Below are 10,342 nucleotides of genomic sequence, written 5' to 3' on the forward strand. Positions count from 1 at the left end.
AATGTGTTTTGTTTTTGTTGGAGAATTGAGGGTATAGAGTAGTGTTATAAGGACATTAAATGGTTTTAATCTTCTAAAGGATATAGTCGAGGGGGGGGGTTAGTTTGTGTGATAAACTAAAGCGTTCTGCAGAGAAGGGAGACTGGTGTTGGGCACGGTTTGGAGTGAAAGGGAGAACACGGGACAGAGTAACACGGCAGATATCGCTATATTAAAAAAATTGACACCGTAATTAAAGATCCCATGACATGCTGTTTTTGGATGCTTTTATATAGGCCTTAGTGGTCCCCTAATACTGTATCTGAAGTTTCTTTCCCGAAATTCAGCCGTGGTGCAGAATCACAGCCACTACGAGCAGTCCCACAATGAGCTTTCCTCAGGACATGCCGTTTCTGTGTCTGTGAGGAAGAAAGAGGCGTGGCTAACTGCCATGCTTCGGTCGTTTGCAAGCCATGATGTCTTGAGGAAAACCAATATCGCGCTCGCTCCGTCGTAGCTAATTGCTCATGAGCTAATTCTCATTGGTGTGCCAAATTCTCTGCGGGCAAAGCGGAGAAAGGGGAGGTAACCTTACGCTCAATAGGGAAGGATTTTCTAAACTGAGCGTTTGAGCTTTCATTTTCTCAAAGGCGGAGAAGAATACCCAGGTCTTGGTTTACACCTATCAAAATTTCTAGCCACTGGGGGACCAAAGGCAGGCTCGGGCAACTCATTAATGTTAAATAACCTCCTAAAGTGAACATTTCATGTCATGGGACCTTTAACCCTTGTGCTGCCTTCGGGTCACATGACCCAACGTTTCATAACGAACCATCGTTGTGTTTACCCAATGCAAAAACAAATACAAAAAATTTTCTTTTAACCTTCGCAATGTGGGGGGTCTGAGACAGCCCAACTCTTAAAAGAAAATGCTTCACTTTGTTTTTGTATGCGGTAAAGTTGTCGCAATACGATGGTGGGTCACAATGACTGATGGGTCAGAATGACCCGAAGATAACACAAGGGTTAAGGGGGCAGACGTGTGTTGCTTAGGCCTTAAATGCAAAGTGATGTGGGAAACCCTGGATGGAATTAAATCTTTGAATCAAGTTTATGACGTTTATTGTAAATTCAAATGTGCTGCTTGCAGGGGAAGGGTCTGAAACTATTTCAGTATAATAGACACACACATTAAACAAGGAATTTGTGGAAATGTTTTAATTCCCTCCACCCCAGCATAAACTGGCATCAATCCAAAAAAAAAGCGGTATGTGGCTTTTCAAGCAATGTGACACTATGGTACTTACAGTAAGTACAGGGACATTCTCCCCAAGGCAAGTAGGGTGAAGTGTCTTGCCCAAGGACACATCATTTTGCATGGCCGGGAATCGAACCAACAACCTTCTGATTAATAGCCCGACTCCCTAACCGCTCAGCCATCTGATGTCCATCCATCATCTTCCGCTTGTCCGGGGGTCGGGTCGCGGGGGCAGCAACCTAAGCAGGGAAGCCCAGACTTTCCTCTCCCTGGCCACTTCCACCAGCTCTTCCTGGGGGACCCCGAGGCGTTCCCAGGCCAGCCGAGAGACATAGTCCCTCCAGCGTGTCCTGGGTCTTCCCCGGGGCCTCTTCCCAGTGGGACGTGCCCAGAACACCTCACCAGGGAGGCGTCCAGGAGGCATCCTTATCAGATGCCCGAGCCACCTCAACTGGCCCCTCTCGACGCGGAGGAGCAGCGGTTCTACTCTGAGCCCCTCCCGGATGACCGAGCTTCTCACCCTATCTCTAAGGGAGAGCCCGGACACCCTGCGGAGAAAACTCATTTCGGCCGCTTGTATTCGCGATCTCGTTCTTTCGGTCACTACCCACAGTTCGTGACCAGAGGTGAGGGTAGGAACGTAGATCGACTGGTAAATAGAGAGCTTCGCCTTTCGACTCAGCCCCTTCTTCACCACAACGGACCGATGCAGAGCCCGCATCACTGCGGACGCCGCACCGATCCGCCTGTCGATCTCGCGCTCCAGCCATCTGATGTCAGTAATATTAATCTATCAAGCATTGCACAGTCAGTCGGTGAACACGTTTAAGAAAGCTTTATTGCTTGCGGCCGGCCCACAAGGAGACAAAAAACATCACACGCCATTGTGCTACAAAGTTTGTCTGCTAGCATGTTGCGCTAGCTACCTATTTAAGCAGCCCTGCTCTTTACAGTCATTGGTTAAGACAAAGGCATGCAAATGTCCCATGGCTCTTCTTCATTGTCTCCCTTGCATAGACCTGGCGCGCGTGTGCGTGCGTGTTTACGTGTGTGCGTGTTTACGACATCAACCCTGATTGAAACACAACAACAGGATCTCCGGTCCTGGGGTCGTAAACTCCTTCACATAGGTGTCAACAAATGGTCACCAGACCTTGCGTCTCCACCTATAGTCCTTGTCACAAAGTATCTCCTTAAAACAACCGAACCAACCCCCTTCTTCCTAGTCCTCAGCCCCAAGATAAGGGTCTTGTATGTTTACCCAGAGGTCAGATTTGGGGATAGGCCTCTCTTTGCACCCAAGGAATACTGAACACAGAATCATTCTTATACAGGATAAATGTGTTACATCTTCAATTTTTCCAACATCTGACTCCCTGAATATTTACATATTCATTTTACTGGTTGATTCCATTAAAATATGTTTTGTTGGGCCCCCTGACTGATCAGGGCCCTTAGAATCTAATCTTCTACCCATTACAGTGCCCCCTGTCCATTCCTGATAATAGAAACCTTGTTGGGCACTATCCCCTACATACAACTCATAGGTCGTGATGTGTATTACATTTAGTCATTTAGCAGTTGCTGTTATCCAGAGCATAATATATAATGCTATCCTAACATTGCATACATTTGTGTGTTCTTTTTACACACAGTTTATTCATTAATATTTCACTGTAATTAGAGATAATAGTCAAAGCAGGGCTGCCAACTTTTCCAAAAACCTTGGCGTGAGATTTGGTAGCAACCCCCCCCCCCCCCCCCTTAGGCGAGCTATCGCGAGCTTCACTCCCCCCCCCCCCCCCCCAGGCGAGTTTACACGGCTGTTTGCGTGTCAATGATGCTTCACTCCGTTAACCTGCGCCTCGTCCGTTACTGTTTACAACGTTAAACTTGTTTGGCGTTGCCTTTTCAGCGTGAGATATACAATGTGTGGCGTGAGAGCGTGAGAAATGGCTGAACTGGCGAAACCTTGAGAGTTGGCAGCTCTGGTAAAAGTGATATCGTATAACAGTTGATATCATATGAAGTGTAAATCCTGCATTAGAGGGAGAAACATAGTTTTCATTCTATCTCAGAGACACCAGCTTCCTAGTAAAACCCCATGTGATCACAACTGTGTCAGTCACGTGACCTGCCACCTGCATGAGGTCAGATCACACAGTCCTGTGCTCTAGCTGAGATCTTAATGTCACATCTCTGAACACGACCGTTAATTTGAAACACGGCCAGCAGAGGGAAGTAGTCTCCTGTGTTCATCGGCTCTGGGTCCTCCATATTCAAGTAGCCCTCACTGCAATGAAGACATAATTCAGGGCTAGGCTCAACATGGGCAAGGCTCAATGTTTGATTGACACTTGGTGACGGAACATTCACAAACATCAATACTGCATGACTTCAGATGGCCTGACTGTGAGATAGTCTTAACTCAAGCGTCCAGGAAGGTGGTTGGTCGGCAGACTCAGCAGACTCTCCTCTTCATCACAGGAGACAAAAATAAAAGTAACAAAAGAAAACTGGATAATAACTCAGACAAAGGGTACATGGTTGTGGCAGCACAACCTCCACTGACCTTATAGGGTTGTCCATTCACACCTAGGCCTCTTCAGCCAGTGACAAAGAAGGTGATCTTACACACATGATTTCTAACATACCGAAGCTAAATAGGATTGTAGAACCAAGAACCCTACAAAAAGAAAACCCCTCCACTTGGTTAGTAAACTAAAAATCAGGATATGCTGGGCGGCGCCCTCCCAAACAAAGGTCCTGTATGGTGTATCAGAACAAAGGAACAACGTGAGTATGAAGACAAAAAACAAACATTTACCCAATGTGCCATCCTGCAACATGATAAAAGGTATCTGGGCTAACAGTGTTGGCAGCGGCAGTCCTAGCACATTTGGCGCCCCGGGCAAGTGAAGTTCACCACTGCCGCCCCCCGCCCGCCGCCCCTACCAAGTACACGGAACGAATGGCACAAACACAATCGCAATACCTTTTTTTACACAACAATTGCGGAAAATGCCGCCCCTCACTTCATGGCGCCCCGGGCGGCTGCCCGGACTGCCCGTGCTTAAAACCGCCCCAGTGTTGTGTCTGTGTTTTGATGTAAACTGTAACCAAATGCTAATACAAAACAAAACCAGAATAGTAAGTGAAACAGACCAATCCAGCCTGAGGGTAAAACATCAGAGAGGTGTAGAATGTGCTTCCTCCATGTCTCACTGAACACCACTATGTCATCAATGTACAGTCAGGTCCATAAATATTTGGACATTGACACAATTTTCATCATTTTGGCTCTGTATACCACCACAATGGATTTGAAATGAAACAATCAAGATGTGCTTTAAGTGCAGACTTTCAGCTTTAATTTCAGGGTATTTACATCCAAATCAGGTGAACGGTGTAGGAATTACAACACATTTTATATGTGGCCCCCCCCTTTTTAAGGGACCAAAAATAATTGGACAAACTAACAATCATAAATCTAATTGTCACTTTTAATACTTGGTTGCAAATCCTTTGCAGTCAATGACAGCCTGAAGTCTGGAACCCATAGACATCACCAGACGCTGGGTTTCGTCCCTGGTGATGCTCTGCCAGGCCTCTACTGCAACTGTCTTCAGTTCCTGCTTGTTCTTGGGGCATTTTCCCTTCAGTTTTGTCTTTAGCAAGTGAAATGCATGCTCAATTGGATTTAGGTCAATTGATTGACTTGGCCATTGCAGAACATTCCACTTCTTTGCCTTAAAAAAAAACTCTTGGTTGCTTTCGCAGTATGCTTCGGGTCATTGTCCATCTGCACTGTGAAGCGCCGTCCTATGAGTTCTGAAGCATTTGGCTGAATCTGAGCAGATAATATTGCCCGAAACACTTCAGAATTCATCCTACTGCTTTTGTCAGCAGTCACATCATCGATAAATACAAGGGAACCAGTTCCATTGGCAGCCATACATGCCCACACCATAACACAACCTCCACCATGCTTCACTGATGAGGTGGTATGCTTTGGATCATGAGCAGTTCCTTCCCTTCTCCATACTCTTCTCTTCCCATCATTCTGGTACAAGTTGATCTTGGTCTCATCTGTCCATAGGATGTTGTTCCAGAACTGTACAGGCTCTTTTAGATGTTTTTTGGCAAACTCTAATCTGGTCTTCCTGTTTTTGAGACTCACCAATGGTTTACATCTTGTGGTGAACCCTCTGTATTTACTCTGGTGAAGTCTTCTCTTAATTGTTGACTTTGACACAGATACGCCTACCTCCTGGAGAGTGTTCTTGATCTGGCCAACTGTTGTGAAGGGGGTTTTCTTCACCAGGGAAAGAATTCTTCTGTCATCCACCACAGTTGTTTTCCGTGGTCTTCCGGGCCTTTTGGTGTTGCTGAGCTCACCAGTGCGTTCTTTCTTTTTAAGAATGTACCAAACAGTTGATTTGGCCACACCTAATGTTTTTGCTATCTCTCCGATAGGTTTGTTTTGATTTTTCAGCCTAACAATGGCTTGCTTCACTGATGGTGACAGCTCTTTGGACTTCATATTGAGAGTTGACAGCAACAGATTCCAAACACAAATACCATACTTGAAATTAACTCTAGACCTTTTATCTGCTCCTTGTCAATGAAATAACGAACTCCCTTTATGAGGGAATAACATACACCTGGCCATGGAACAGCTGAGCAGCCAATTGTCCAATTACTTTTGGTCCCTTAAAAAGGGGGGGGCCACATATCAAATGTGTTGTAATTCCTACACCGTTCACCTGATTTGGATGTAAATACCCTGAAATTAAAGCTGAAAGTCTGCACTTAAAGCACATCTTGATTGTTTCATTTCAAATCCATTGTGGTGGTATACAGAGCCAAAATGATGAAAATTGTGTCAATGTCCAAATATTTATGGACCTGACTGTATGTCGCCGTGTATCCCTCCGCTCCTCTCAGCACCTTATCCACCATCCTTTGAAATCCATCCAGAGCTCCGTGCAGGCCAAAAGGCCTGTCCTGACACTATAAAGCCCACTAAGCCGTCACCCTTCCTACCTGGTGCTGTTAACTGGCACTGCAAACACGATCTGAAAAACTGAACTGTGTCAGCAAACTGCTGTTGCCAGTAGAAGCAAGTTAACATTCTGGAGAAGGTTTTTTGTTGGCCTAAATTACCTACACAAGGCACTGAATAAGCAAGCTGTAAGACTATGGGCCTCAAGCTCAAGGGACAACCAACTGGTCTCCGAATGTGCTGCGACGATACAGCTGTTCACCCTTTAGAAGAAAAAACACTGACTGAGTCTGTGACCTCCGTTGAATTAGAAACACTTTGAAAAACGGGGATTCTAGAGAGGGGTCCTGCCTTTGAAGCTGGGCTACATCAACAAGTATGACCTCTAATTACTCACATTCTGGCTCTGGAACCGGCTCCACCCGCTTTATTCCGCTCATCCTGTCTCCTCTGATCTATGGTCTTCCTTGCCTTCCTGAACCCTGTCTGGCTCGCTCAACTTTAGGAATATCCACACTTGCAAAAGATGGTACACCACATAAAAGCGTCTGCTAAATTAATAAATGTAAATGTGACGTGTGCACTGGGAGAAAAAAGAAAGCCCGAAAGTCCTGTCTGGTGTGTCTGGCCTCTTACTGCGAGGCTCACCTTCAGACTCATTATGATTCCCCTGCTTTTAAGAAGCACAAGATTGTCGAAGCCTCCTCACAACTCACCTCAAAATACATCTGCTCTCACATGCCAAAGTTATCAACATTTTCTGCCGTTCAGACCATCAGTGTATCTGTTATCTGTGTTCGATAGATGAACATAAAGGCCATGATATAGTGTCAGCTGCAGAAGAAAGGTAAGAACATTATGTGTAATTCTAGAATATTCATCAAAGTGTGTTGGTAGAGTAACATAGATTTTGGTCCATGTCCATTTCAGTAAATTACTGGGAATATGCTAATCTTGCCAAGCTTTAAACCATGGTCAAAAGCATAATAAAATCAAACACAGTACTGTACAGCTTCGGTTTAGTCTCATGCCAAAGGAGAATTTAAAATGTAAAATAGACACAATAGGGGTCATTGAAGTTTGAGGATTACATTTCTTTGAATTATCCAGGCTGAGGGTAGTATGATCTGGAAAATATCATTACTAAAACAAAGCGTTACATATTGAACTGTGCATCCATTGTTAATTTTGGGCAATGTGAACAAGCAAGTTGAAACAAGCAAGTCCTTATTCTAAGCAGTGTCCCCATTATTGGTCATATAGTGTTACTAACAATGTGTACATCAGAGCGTTCTGCACAGACAGAGAGGATAGTGACATCATCTTTACTGAGATAATCTCCTCCATTGAGAGAAGACCCTCCGAGGTGAAGAACCTGATCAGAGCCCAGAAGAGGGCAGCAGTGAGTCAGGCTGAAAGACTCCTGACCTACTGGAACAAGAGCTCGCTGAGCTGAAGAGGAGAGACACAGAGCTGGAGCAGCTTTTACACACTGAAGACCATATCCATTTCCTTCAGGTATTTCTCCTGAAGTCTGGGGGAAATAAATATAGTGTACTGATGTTCTGTTTTTCATTATTGCACTCTCCCTCTCTACAGAGTTACCAGATTCTCTCCAGTTCCAACATATCTCCTGACTCACCCAGCACCATTGTGCCTTGTAAGTACTTTGGGGAAGTGAGGAAGGCTGTGTCAAAGCTGAGAGAGAAACTAGAGGATGCCTTGAAGAGGGAATGGCCAGAGATCACAACTAAAGGTGGGCTCAAATCAGACCAACTGTAGAGGTGGTTTATACAAGCGCCTTTGAATTGATGAAATATATCTTGTTCTATGTGCTATGTCTGCACCATTTTGAAGTGTCTCTGTCTCTCTCTCTCTGGATGTATCTGTGTTTCTGTAGTCAATCAAGCAGATGTTTTACAGCTACCAGAGCCCAAGACCTTACATGTGTGTTTTATCCTTTAGCGTATATTGCTCTGTTCAAGAGGGAACCAAAAGTGAACATCACATATGCATGACATAGGCATTATGTAACGATGAGCAGGAACCACCCGTCATACCATTATACAGAGCATTATAAGTGCAGGCTGGGATGGAGGTGGGCAGCAACAACAATGATACAGTAAATAGAGGGTGAATGAAAACAGTGTTCATCATAAATTGGCCGTCTTGCTGTGTGTAAGTGTATGTGTGCTGTTCAGTACAGTCAGCTGGTTGTCGGCTGATAAAAGCTGCCTGAACAAGCTTTACTCCATTTGTTCAAACGTTAATATAAATAAATACATTCTCTTAAAGTGGCTCACCTCAAGGGGAACTCCGTGCCGGAGGAATACATTGCACTTTTTGCGTGGCCATAAATACTAAAGGAGCCCAACATGTAACAATCCTCCATAATCATACAATACAGAACAGAACTTAACGATGTGGAGGCTTAAGAGCTAATGGAAAAGATGAAACAATATAACAAGAATATGATCATATTTTACATCAACAATGAACAGCATCACATATTGCCCTGATTTTCTTTTTTTGTGGAGGAATTGGCGCATTTATTTAACGTTTATTGATGTGTGTGAGGGGGGCTGTGATTGGATGATGACAGGTGTCGGTGATCATTCTCAAGTGTCATGATCAGCACTGCGGCTGTTGCTGTTGTATCAGTCAGTGGTTAGATCAATGTAGCAGTCTATAAACATGACAAGGGAGGTCACGTATGGGACGAATCAATCAGGCCCAATATAAGGGACGTCCTGGTTAATACGGGACAGTTGGCAACCCTAGTGCTATATGATGTATGACGAGAGAGACGAGTTCTTGTCGCACCAATACACTCATTTTAAGGATGAGTGTATTTTGATCATTTAAATAAGTTAGTTGTTAAAGTAATTCACAATGAAAGCCAATGGTTCCATTAACAAAATACCATTGGAACTATTCCAGAATAACAGAACTGGATTACAGAATAACTATTAAAGTAAAAACCTATAGAATCTTGATTTGGTTTAAGATACATTATTTAAATCAGATAGGCTGTACAATTTTGATTATTATTTATTTATTGTTATTATACACCTTCATGAGTGTATAACTGGCACAACATAAAATACAAAAGCGAGATTCATTAAATAAAATTTGATTTCAGAGTTTTTTTGTGTTGATTTCGTCTCTGCTTGTCTCCCTGATTGCTGTCGACTCACACTGGACCCAAACACTGCAGACAAAAGGCTCTTTCTGACTAATGACAGAAAGGTGACCTGGAGGGGAAACACACAGACAGTCATATCCTGACCATCCAGAGAGATTCACCAACTGGGGTCAGGTGCTGTGTAAAGAGGGTCTGCCTGAACGCTGTTACTGGGAGGTGGAGTGGGGCGGGGACTGCAGCGGTCTCATATAAAGATATCAGGAGAGTCAGATTATGACTGTGTGTTTGGATGCAATGACAAGTCCTGGGGCTTGGTGTGTTCTAGTGAAGGCTATAGTTTCAGACACAAGTATGTTGTGGCTAAAGTATCAGTCTCTTTGTCATCCAGAGTAGGAGTTTACCTGGATCACAGTGCAGGTACTCTGTCCTTCTACAGTGTAGAAGGACAGTGTACACAATGACCCTTATTCACATAATCCAGACCACTCAGCCACTCTATGCTGGGCTTGGAATTGGCTGTATGGCCAAAGCTGAGCTGTGTGACCTGTGGTAATCCATTTAAGTTTCTACCCATCATGTCGTACCTTTTCAGTACAGTTTTGTTTGGGATCCAGCCTTAAAAGTTGAATACTTTATATTTGATTAATCTTAGAGGATAAACTCAGATTAATATTTTCTTGTACATATTGTACCTGTACTTGGAGATGACTGAAGCCTGCTGCACTTAGAGGTCAACATTTACATTTTTACATTTACATTTAGTCATTTAGCAGACGCTCTTATCCAGAGCGACTTACAGTGGTACAAGGACATTCCCCCGAGGCAAGTAGGGTGAAGTGCCTTGCCCAAGGACACAACGTCATTTGGCAGAGCCGGGAATCAAACACATGGTGGCAATCAGGGTAAAACACATTCCAGAATCACTATGTATCATCTTCGAAGGATGTAAACATAG

General features: G+C 44.1%; 1 pseudogene; it reads left to right on the plus strand.

Annotated features, from left to right (window-relative positions):
* The first annotated feature begins 7,516 nt into the window (after positions 1-7,516).
* Positions 7,517-9,940, plus strand: LOC134009134 (tripartite motif-containing protein 16-like; annotated as a pseudogene).
* The last annotated feature ends 402 nt before the right edge of the window (positions 9,941-10,342 follow it).

The sequence above is a fragment of the Osmerus eperlanus genome, chromosome 22 (assembly GCF_963692335.1).
Source record: "Osmerus eperlanus chromosome 22, fOsmEpe2.1, whole genome shotgun sequence".
NCBI lineage: Eukaryota > Metazoa > Chordata > Actinopteri > Osmeriformes > Osmeridae > Osmerus > Osmerus eperlanus.